We start from the raw sequence: 10326 nt of genomic DNA, 5'->3' as shown, positions 1-10326 counted from the left end.
TCCTCTCGCACTTTGGTCGCGCTTTCCTCAATTCGAGTTATTTGTTTCATCTTTTATAAAAAAAATGCAGATGTTAATTAATTACAATCCTTATATTAGGAATCACGATAGAAAAAAATGACGTTTCGAATTTTATGAGTGGGTTATCTGTAGAAGAACTATTCATTAATTTCTCAAAAATTAGATTGTGCAGAAATTATTAAATTAATAAACTTATATACTTCTTGGCAAATATAAAATCCAAAAATGTTCTTGTATCATAACTTTGATGTGAAGTGATCCTTAATACTTGGCCGATTTTTTTGATTTTCAATTTTCAAAATTTCAATTTGAGTTTTTGGAAAAAGATTCTTCCAGGACATAGCTTTAAATGTTTCCTTGATATTTCATCGAAATTTTCAAGGAGCGTCTTATTATCTCCCACGAATAATCATCCCACAAGGAGATTGTCCCTATTGTCGATACACCTTCCACTACATATACAATACGCGATATCACGTAACGAAATACCGTATACCAGTTTTGCAATGGAATGGCAGAAACGGAATACGGCCTAGCGCACCCCGACGACGTAACATTATACGCGAAGAATATATCGAATGAAGTTGTTCGGTTAGTTGTTCGCTTTTTTTTTTTTTATTTCTACACGTGTTAAGTACGTGTTAATTTACCAAGATGGATTTGCAGCGTTTAAAGAACGTCTTATTGCATACTGCATGTGATTCAATTAATTACCGCATTAATTATCACCGTTGACGTTACATAATAATGTAAAACGGACAGTTATTCGCGGTTGGGTAATTTCTGGTATTTAGTATTCCTTTCTACTTGTATGTATGCGTATATTTTTTGTTTCTCGGGATATTAATAACAAACAGCATACATAATAACGCGATTATCTATTTTTAGATTTTATAAAATATCTGTTATTATACCTATTCTGTCCTTAGTAGATCTCGTTACATTCTATTGGAATTCTGCCGACAGATTTTGCATCGATCATGTCGCTTTATATAATTTTTATATTTGCATTCGACGATGTCGGCAGAATTGAAGTAGAAATCTAACGAAATCTGATAACGGACAGTTGGTAGATTGGCGTGGAAAAAATTTAAATATCATTATCATATTTATAAATACCCAGATATTATTTGTAACATATAATATTCTTGTTATTATATAGAGATATATTGCCGTACAAAATTCGTACAATATGACATTTATATTAACAGCTGCACCTTTATCCATGAGAGTAATTTGCGCTCGTTGCACTACTTTTCCGAGATTTAATGTATTCTTACAGCTGTCATATCGACCATGATGCAATAATATAGGTTGTTTCGCCTTGTTTCTCAGATGAAATACCGGACCGTTAATTGCGGTAGCATGTGGCTCGCCTTGAACAGCTCTTCCCTTTAAAAACGCCGCAAGATGGCTGGTGATCGAAAATCATGACCCGATGACCGCGTCAATAAAATAAAAAAAATCTTCCCGATAAAATTCGGATCGTAAACTTCTCACGTACACCGTTACACCGGGCAACGTTGATTTCGATGTACAAAAAAGATATCACGGGCTTCTACTCATATTGTTCAATAACATTTTTGGTCTCACGATTTGGTTACGATAAAAAGAATGTAGCGATCCAATGCGGAACCGAATCAATATACCAGTCAAAAAGAAAAAAAGGAATCTAAAATATTACTCCGAAGAGCTATATAAATCGTAATTCAAAAACGAACGATATACCTTAATGATAAAGAGAGAAATTTATGTGTGATATTTTATAAAAGAAAGACCGCGGTTAAAAAAGAACCGGTTTCTGGAATAAGTTTTACACTGATGCACACAATTTCAAATCGTCGCAAGCGCATTCACGTCGGATTATCAAGAGGTAGAGAATTAAAGGCTCTAGTCGAGTCTTTTCTTTATTATTTACTAATTTATTAATTTTGATGTACAAATTTCTCAACGATGAAACGAAGTGTACATGAGAAAGGAAGGGTTATATAAGGCTCTGTTATCAGACTATTCGTTTTACTTAGAAACAAGCCCATCCGTTTGTACTCCTTCTTACTCGATCCGCTCGTACAATGTATGATTAAACCCTGATTGCGTTTAATGCGATCACGTCGTAACGAACGGTAACAACTATCTGTCGGCTGCGGCGACTTGTTTCCTCAAAAGGCGCGGCGTGCACCAATTCGCCACCGCGAATAAAACTAGCGCGAGGCGATACAGCTGGATTAACAACGAGAGTGCGGATGCGCTCGTTGCTCCGCACTCACGACGTGTTATTTACAGAGAAAAGAGCGCGCGCATTGCCAGGATTACGGACAATTTGCGCGATACCTCGGTGATTGGAATCGCGTCCGGGAAGGGTGGCCGGCGAATCTCGGGGGCACACAATGCGGCGACTTTCTTTCCTGGAAAGGTTGAACGCTCCCCCTCCGTCCGTCTGGTATTCCATAATTGTCCTGGAAAAGCAATTAAAGCTCACGATCCATTGATTGGAAAATGATTAGTGCCACGACGATGAGATTAATTCGTCTCTCCGTATCTCTTGCGAAGAGATACAGGGGAGAGGAGAGATTGTGCGCTGCTTCATTGCTGACGATAACGACGCGAAGAATTTTTTTTATACTTTATTTCTTTTTTTTTATAATCATATTTTTTACTAATGATATATGAAATAAAAATTTACTAGTGATATATGAAATAAAAAAAATATTACATCACTTTTATTAATGTTATCATGCACAAAATAATTAATTTCCGTGCAATATTATGTGATAAACAAATTTGTAAAATAGATATTTTATAGAATCAAAGGCAGAATAATAAATACGTTTTGACTGTAAGGATAATGCGTATAAAATTCAAAGATTATGCGACTATCGATCCTCGATAATTTAGTACGTGCGCTGGTCTATCTGGCGCGTCCATTCTACTTTTTTTTACATTAGCGAGGAACATGCACTTTATTTCTTTTTTTTTATAATCATATTTTTTACTAATGATATATGAAATAAAAATTTACTAGTGATATATGAAATAAAAAAAATATTACATCACTTTTATTAATGTTATCATGCACAAAATAATTAATTTCCGTGCAATATTATGTGATAAACAAATTTGTAAAATAGATATTTTATAGAATCAAAGGCAGAATAATAAATACGTTTTGACTGTAAGGATAATGCGTATAAAATTCAAAGATTATGCGACTATCGATCCTCGATAATTTAGAACGTGCGCTGGTCTATCTGGCGCGTCCATTCTACTTTTTTTTTACATTAGCGAGGAACATGCGTCGTCGAGAGTTTTATGAAGAGAGGACGCGGTCTTGTTGTTCGTCTTGTACGTGCTAAATATTTGAGTCAGCTTGTCGTTGGCATTAAACGACGAGCAAACATCGTCGATACACCGCGGAAGAAAACGCCGCTCATTTATCAAGTGCAAACAAGGCACCGTTCTGTCTACCTTCTTCGCATCATCCCTTAGAATAAGTTATTCAATGTGTACGGATAAGTTATACGTTCAAATAGATCGCGGATAAAAATCTCTTTTAACACACGGTCATGATAATACGGAGAGATTAATTGAAGATAGTAATTGAGTACTTCTATTATCTATTAATGGAAATATATTTTTTAATATCATTTTCAATATAAAATATAGATTAATATAAAATCAGTTCGATTTTTCGGTATTATTTGTATATAGGAGCTTGGTATAAAACAAAATTGATTTATATAACAAAATTTATATATATTTTACACATCTCTTCGTTTGTGAAAGAATGTGTGAGAGATATGCGAGAGAATCCGCAAAATATTTTACTTGACAAAAACTTTCTCAGTAAAAGATAGAGATAAATCTCTTGAAATATTTTTGCACAAGATACAGATCTTTCAAGGAAACGGCTGCGAGAGAAGAGAAAAGCCCGAGATCTCGGTCGACACTCGATATCACGTCCAGCTGTGCGCAGCAGCGGATTTTTAAGTTACAGCCTCGTGTAAAGAGAGAAGCGCTAAACGGCAACGAGCGCTTGAAATTCACGCTCGCTGCGTTGTCGTATCGCATTTAAAGCAGCAGTTCCCAAACTGCATAAGAGTGAGAGTAATAATAAATCACGGAGGAGATATTGCGAGAAAAGATAAGAACGACATACCGTTTTTCGCATCAAACGCGTATGTATATTTCTAATTTTGAAATAGACCAAATATTTAAACGTAAAAAGTTGATATTTCTTCTAGAAAAATTTACACTTCCATTTCAAGAAAATATATGTCATTAAAGAGACAGCCGTTATTTTTCTCGTTTCTTGGATTAATAAGCCTCAAGGTTTACACTCTACAGACTCGTGTTTCGATCCCAGAACCCAGAGTTGAGCTTGTAACTGTATGATCTTAATCTTCTGTCAAATAATTATATTCGAATGTAATAAATCGTGGGATATGAAGAAACAGAACAGAAAATATCGTAAAAAAAAAAAAAAAAGATTTTTTTAATCGCCTACCATGTATAAAACGTTACGCAAGCATGGTCAGACTGCACCATAATCCGAGAAGGGAGGGGAGGAGGGAAAAAGGAGTGCTTCTTTTGGGAACCCCTGACAGCTGGTAGCATATGACGTGATAGAAAACAGTGTCAGCGAGCGGGGTCAAGATGTGAGTAAAACGGTAACTGAGCGCGAAACAATATTTGCCCGATAACCAGTCTGGAAAACGTTCTCTCCACGTGCTAATGGATTTAGCGGTGACAGGACGCTAAACCACGTGTGTGCCCCGCTCCGGCGAACGAGCGTGCTCCACGCGCGCGGCGTACACGCGCGTATTGCACGAATGTTTGCCGTGCCGTGTCGTGTCGTTCCCGTCGTATTTCACCGCAACAACGATCGATGGGATTTTTATTCATGTATGAACAAACAAACCCGTCCGTCCCGGGGTACCTATCTTCCGCGGCGAGCGAGCTCGAGCGATTCCAATTCGGGTCGAATTCTAACGCGCGCGGGAGACCCCGTTGTTTCATACGTCGTAGATTTATTGCGGAACGCGTCATTTCCTGAGAGTCTCTCAGCAGGTGTAATTACGGTACAGCAAGCACTGCTACACGCGTGCGCCCCTTTCGACTGAAACGTTCATTCCGGAAGAGAACATGTTGCGTAGAGAGATTAAAAGAAGCATAAAGATTTAAGTTTGAAACTTTAAATTCAAGAAGAAAGGAGAAAATATATAATTTGTAAAGATAGTTTTTAAGAATAAAATGTTAAAAGATAAGAAGAAAGAAAAATATGTAGAATTATATTACATATCTCAACACTCAATATATATTTATAGATATATTTATTACATTTTTTTTGGGGGGAGAGGGGAGGGGAGGGAATTAAAACTGCTCGTAGCATAAGAACGTACTTTTTCAGTACAGAGAGAAATCAGGGACAGGAAAACCGTGCCAGATAGGTAGAAGAATTTTTCAATTACCTTCTCGAAATGTTAACTCTATTATTGCAGTAAAGTAGGTCGATGTGAAGTCGCGATTGATCTCTGCTACAAAGTCTTTGATCATTGTTCATTTCATCGTGGACAGTTTCCTTTCGCCCAATCGATCGAAAAGCCGTTCGCATAATTATCGCGACCCTGATAAAATACACCGCGACGTGAACGGTAACGCGTCCTGATATTGCTTTCACTTATAATTAGTATTTCTTGTGATATCAGACGTTCAACTTTATCCAACTTTGCAGCGCTCAATTTCTGAGCGTATTTAACGATATATTTTTTGTTTCCTTTCAAAATCATCATCTTTCTTCATATACGACATTAAAGCATGAAAACATTAAGTTTTGCAGATATTTAAAGCTTAAATCTTTTTATTTATAATTTTGCATTCTATTTCATCTATTTTTTAAATAAAGAATATTTGGCAACTATTGCATATAATTACATTGCTCAGATCTTATGCCTTGATTTAATTTAAATATAATAAAGATTTTAATACATTATAGATTTTCTAAACTGTACGTTAATAAACTTCTTCGATGTAATTCTTCTTTCGCAGAATTCTTTCGTGTTCCCGTTTTCTTAAAAAGGTAAAGGACGTCGTTAGTTCGACATCTTCGATATCTTCAAGATACTCGTTTCGTTTCGACTTTTACGATTGTGCCGTTATAATATACTATCGCTCTTAGAAGACAACTTCGAAATAGCGGCAGTAACTTCACTCTGTCTTCCATCATTACCATCTAAAATTTGTATTTTGTTTTATTTCAAAAACGGACAGAACTTTCCGGTAGACCTAATACTTGCGCAAGCCGGGTTCATCAATTTGGTGTAGAGAAATCAATTTTCTTTCACGTATCTTAAAATACGGCCGGAAGTAGCGTCGCGTTCTCACGTGTCTATAATAAACGTGACTGAACTGACATAAGCGCACGAAACGCATGTTAATGGAACCTTCGTATTACTATCTATCAGATCAACTGCTTAGATAACGTCAGAATTTTTGAACAAGGCCAATTTAACCGGTTGTTAAATGAGTTATCTTGAAAATAGGATGCCATTATCTTCGATCTGAGGAATTTGAGTGAAGAGTGAAGAAATTCTTTCTCCGAAAAAAATCAAACGCATGTTGAGTATTTTTTAATAGTTTAACAACGAACTGATTTTTTATTGAGTAATATTGCTTAAAAACCGATACACTATCTTGCTATTAATAATTAAGATAAGATATAATATAGATATAAGAATAAGCAATATAAGATATAAGAAAATATAATATGTAAGATTATCGGGTGAATAAGATAAGCATTGCTGTTACAGTGGAATTAATATGTGGCAACTTATATGTATATGTATGTATAATGTGTTTTTTTCTTTTTAATGAAAAATTATATATATACATATATATATATATATATATATTGATTAATCTATTTATATATCTATTTATATATATTAATCTATCGAAGAGTTCTAGCTTATATATTATCATAAAATTTCATTAAAATAAATCCGGAATTCATTAATCAGAAAAACGGCAGCCTCCGATGCAGATGATTTCGTATTTTAGATAACGAGAAACGTGTAATTGTCAGCAAAAAAATATCGCAACTATAAAAGGAAAGATATCATAATTCGGGATTTATGTTGTATAGAATATATATACGTATATCTTGTATAATCAGTACGCGATTACATCTGGGGCCATTATCGCTGTAATTTTAGAATCAAGGAAACCAAGCTAATAATATCCAATGATATGTCATTTCTATCTTAGACTGCCTATTAATTTGATATCGCATCGATTTACATTCTCTTTAGTAGATAAGGCTATAGATATGTGTAACTCTCGCAATCTTTCGCAGAATTTTCGCAGCGACAAATCACCGCATTGTATTAAAAAATTCTCTATACGTGCGAGATGTAAAAAAAATTAACATAAAATTACGATTGTTCAATATTTAATTCCTTAATTAACTATTAATTTTATTCTTTATATCAGATTGTTTAAAATTTTGTTAAATCTTGAAATTCTGCATAATAAAAATTAAATAATTAACTATAAAATAAATTTAGAAAGAAAGAATAAATTTAGAATAAAAGTAAAATTAATAAATTTATAGATTTTCGGACAACACGATTTGTGACAAGTATAAATTAAAACGATCATTTCGTAAATTATCTGATTTTTGATAGATTTTCTTTTTTTCGAGCATCTCAATGTGTATAAAAATAGGAAAAGGAAGGAGAGGAAAATTGGTTACTAATTCGATTAGGATATAAATAAATCGATAATAAATCAGTAGTTTAGATTTAAATTTATCGGACAGTTTCGCTGTATTAATGGCAGATTAATTATATATGATCATATTCTCAGAGGCACACATACATTACGAAACACACAGGACGTAATTGCTATATTGGTACAGGTAAATAAAAGGTATGTAATGCCTAGTTTTCAGTTTCATTATGAATTATAAGAAATACTGCCGTTTACATGTGTGTGTGTGTGTGATTCGGTCCACGTGACTTTTATAAAAATTTTTTCTTTGTAGCACAAAAGCTATAATTAAATCTATAAAAATTTGCAGAAATGCATTTATGTCAAATATTAAAATAAAATTTCATACTGGAATATATATCTCGTAAAGTTCTTTCATTCACACGAATCAGTTTCACAATCGCGAACTTTTCACTTTCGTGAATGTCTGATTGCATATCTAGATTTCTTGGTCCTTAAATTCTTACTTTCGCCTAAGGAGATCTTTTTTGTATTCATATATTAGTTACATAAATATTTAAATTCTTATATATATTTCCGTTTTTATAGGAATCCTCCCTCGTAACTTTTCATTTTATTAAAAATCTTTCACTTTAGAAAAAATCTTAAATTCTTAAATTTTTTTTTAAATTTTCGCCGTCTTTATATATATAAAGCCCGAAATAATATATGAAAATGTCCACACTGTTTGTACACCAATATCAATTATATATGTATTAGTCAATATTATGATATGTATTAGTCAATTATGTTCGATAAATGGGCTGTCGCTGTGTGATATCGCGCTCAACAAAAAAATCACTATCTCGCAAGATCGCCGTTCGCTCTTTCGATGTTCTTTTATTATGCCATACCGACGATTATAAACATAAAGCGCTAACGTTTATCCGTTTAACTCACTGACAGCTGACATTAGCACACGAATTCCCGCGCGCTGCTTTTGATACTCCCGGTTCTCTCTCTGCGCTCACCTTTCTACCGGTGACAGGATCCCATAGCGTGTACATACACGGTGCTTCAAATGGAAGTCAAATGTATCTTGTCATCTCGATAAATACATTTTTTTATCGAACAATCATTGTATCATTTTTCCTCTTTCTTCTCTTTTATTTATAAAAGTAAGACAATTTGAGATATTAAGAGATAATATTAAAATGAAAGTCTTTGACATTAAAAAGTACTAATTTCTCATTGATTCTCAAGTTCAAAGAATAGAAAAATGATATTGTGTACAGGGCAGTTTTCTAATGGGGGGATTTCATTTTTGTATAAAAAATTCCCTCTCTTCCTCTACAGTATTATAATAAATTAATATATATGAATCACCCTGTAACTAAATTAGAATGCCAGATGTAAATATCAGAATGCCAGATATATTTCTGTGCTTTGCGCTATAACTAATTTCAACGTCAGACAAACCGAGATCTCTTCAACTCATTCGTCTACAATTTCCAAAAAGGTATCAATATCAAAAACCGATATAAATAAACCGACATAAATTTTGATTTTTTATATTTTCAGCCTATTTGTGTGATAATTCGTCTAAAAATCTTTAATGTATTTTATAACTATCGGACGTCTTTATTTTAAAAGAAGATTTAAAAAAGATTATCAAAAATTTGTATTTGATATATACAATATTTAAAGTTTTGGAGAACTTTTGTATTGACTCTCTATTTCAAATCTTTTTTCTTATATTATTTCACGTATACATATAAATTCTTATTTTACGTTAACCATTTATAGTCGAATAGAAGAAATAGCTCATGTCAATATTTTGTTTTTCATCAACGTCACACCAAAACATAATAGTACACATATATTGTATACACATGGGATAAATACACACAGGTGATTCCGAAAGGAAGAGGGAGAAGAGGGGGAATAGTACAGCGAGACATGGGAGGAGTTCCCTGCGAGTACGCTCTCCGTCTCTCCGGAGAGACCACTCTCGCGGTGGCAGAGGTGGTCTCTGCTCACCTGAGCGTTTCAGGTGGCAGTCGCCCTGCTGAATCGTTCAGCGACGGGTTCTCCTCGTGTAAGCGCCGCGAGCGCGATTCGCCAGAGAGGGATTCGCACGAGACTCACGAGACACCGGGAGACTTGAGAGAGAACGCGCGAGATTGATATGTCGAGCGAATCCGCGAGTATACTCGCGATGGGACCCGAGAATCGCGTATTCTACCATTGACGATCTCCCGAATTCTCTTCCAAAATCGATGAAACAATCATCGCGAGGATAAAACATTTCATACGCAGATCTCGTCTAATTACTCGAAAAAAGACGGAGACATAATTGTCAATAGATTTATTTCAATAAAATAAAACTCGATCAATGAAATGAAATTATTGTGTTTATTGGACTGGTTTAACCACAAGAATTAATTTTTATAAATCAAACTAATTTAATCAGAAAAATATTTCCATTGTGAAACGGTTGTCCAATTTGATGCGACATCAATTTTTGTTAATTGAGAAGCAAACGGATTTTTGGTGCAGTAATTCGTCTAATAATTGTTCATTTTAATTAATCAATCA

General features: G+C 34.2%; 1 long non-coding RNA gene across 1 annotated transcript in view; it reads right to left on the bottom strand.

The window, feature by feature from the left end:
- Window positions 1–625: 625 nt before the first annotated feature.
- The window catches only part of LOC115243485, an 86044-nt gene continuing 76343 nt past the window's right edge, over window positions 626–10326 (bottom strand). Inside the window, exon 3 of the long non-coding RNA XR_003885234.1 lies at window positions 626–2477. This is a non-coding gene — a long non-coding RNA (uncharacterized LOC115243485). The remainder of the gene's footprint in view (window positions 2478–10326) is intronic.

This window comes from Formica exsecta, unplaced genomic scaffold (genome assembly GCF_003651465.1).
Source record: "Formica exsecta isolate Colony F162 unplaced genomic scaffold, ASM365146v1 scaffold72, whole genome shotgun sequence".
Classification (NCBI taxonomy): domain Eukaryota; kingdom Metazoa; phylum Arthropoda; class Insecta; order Hymenoptera; family Formicidae; genus Formica; species Formica exsecta.
Note: the sequence above shows the minus strand (reverse complement) of the source record. Positions and strands in the feature narration are given on the sequence as shown.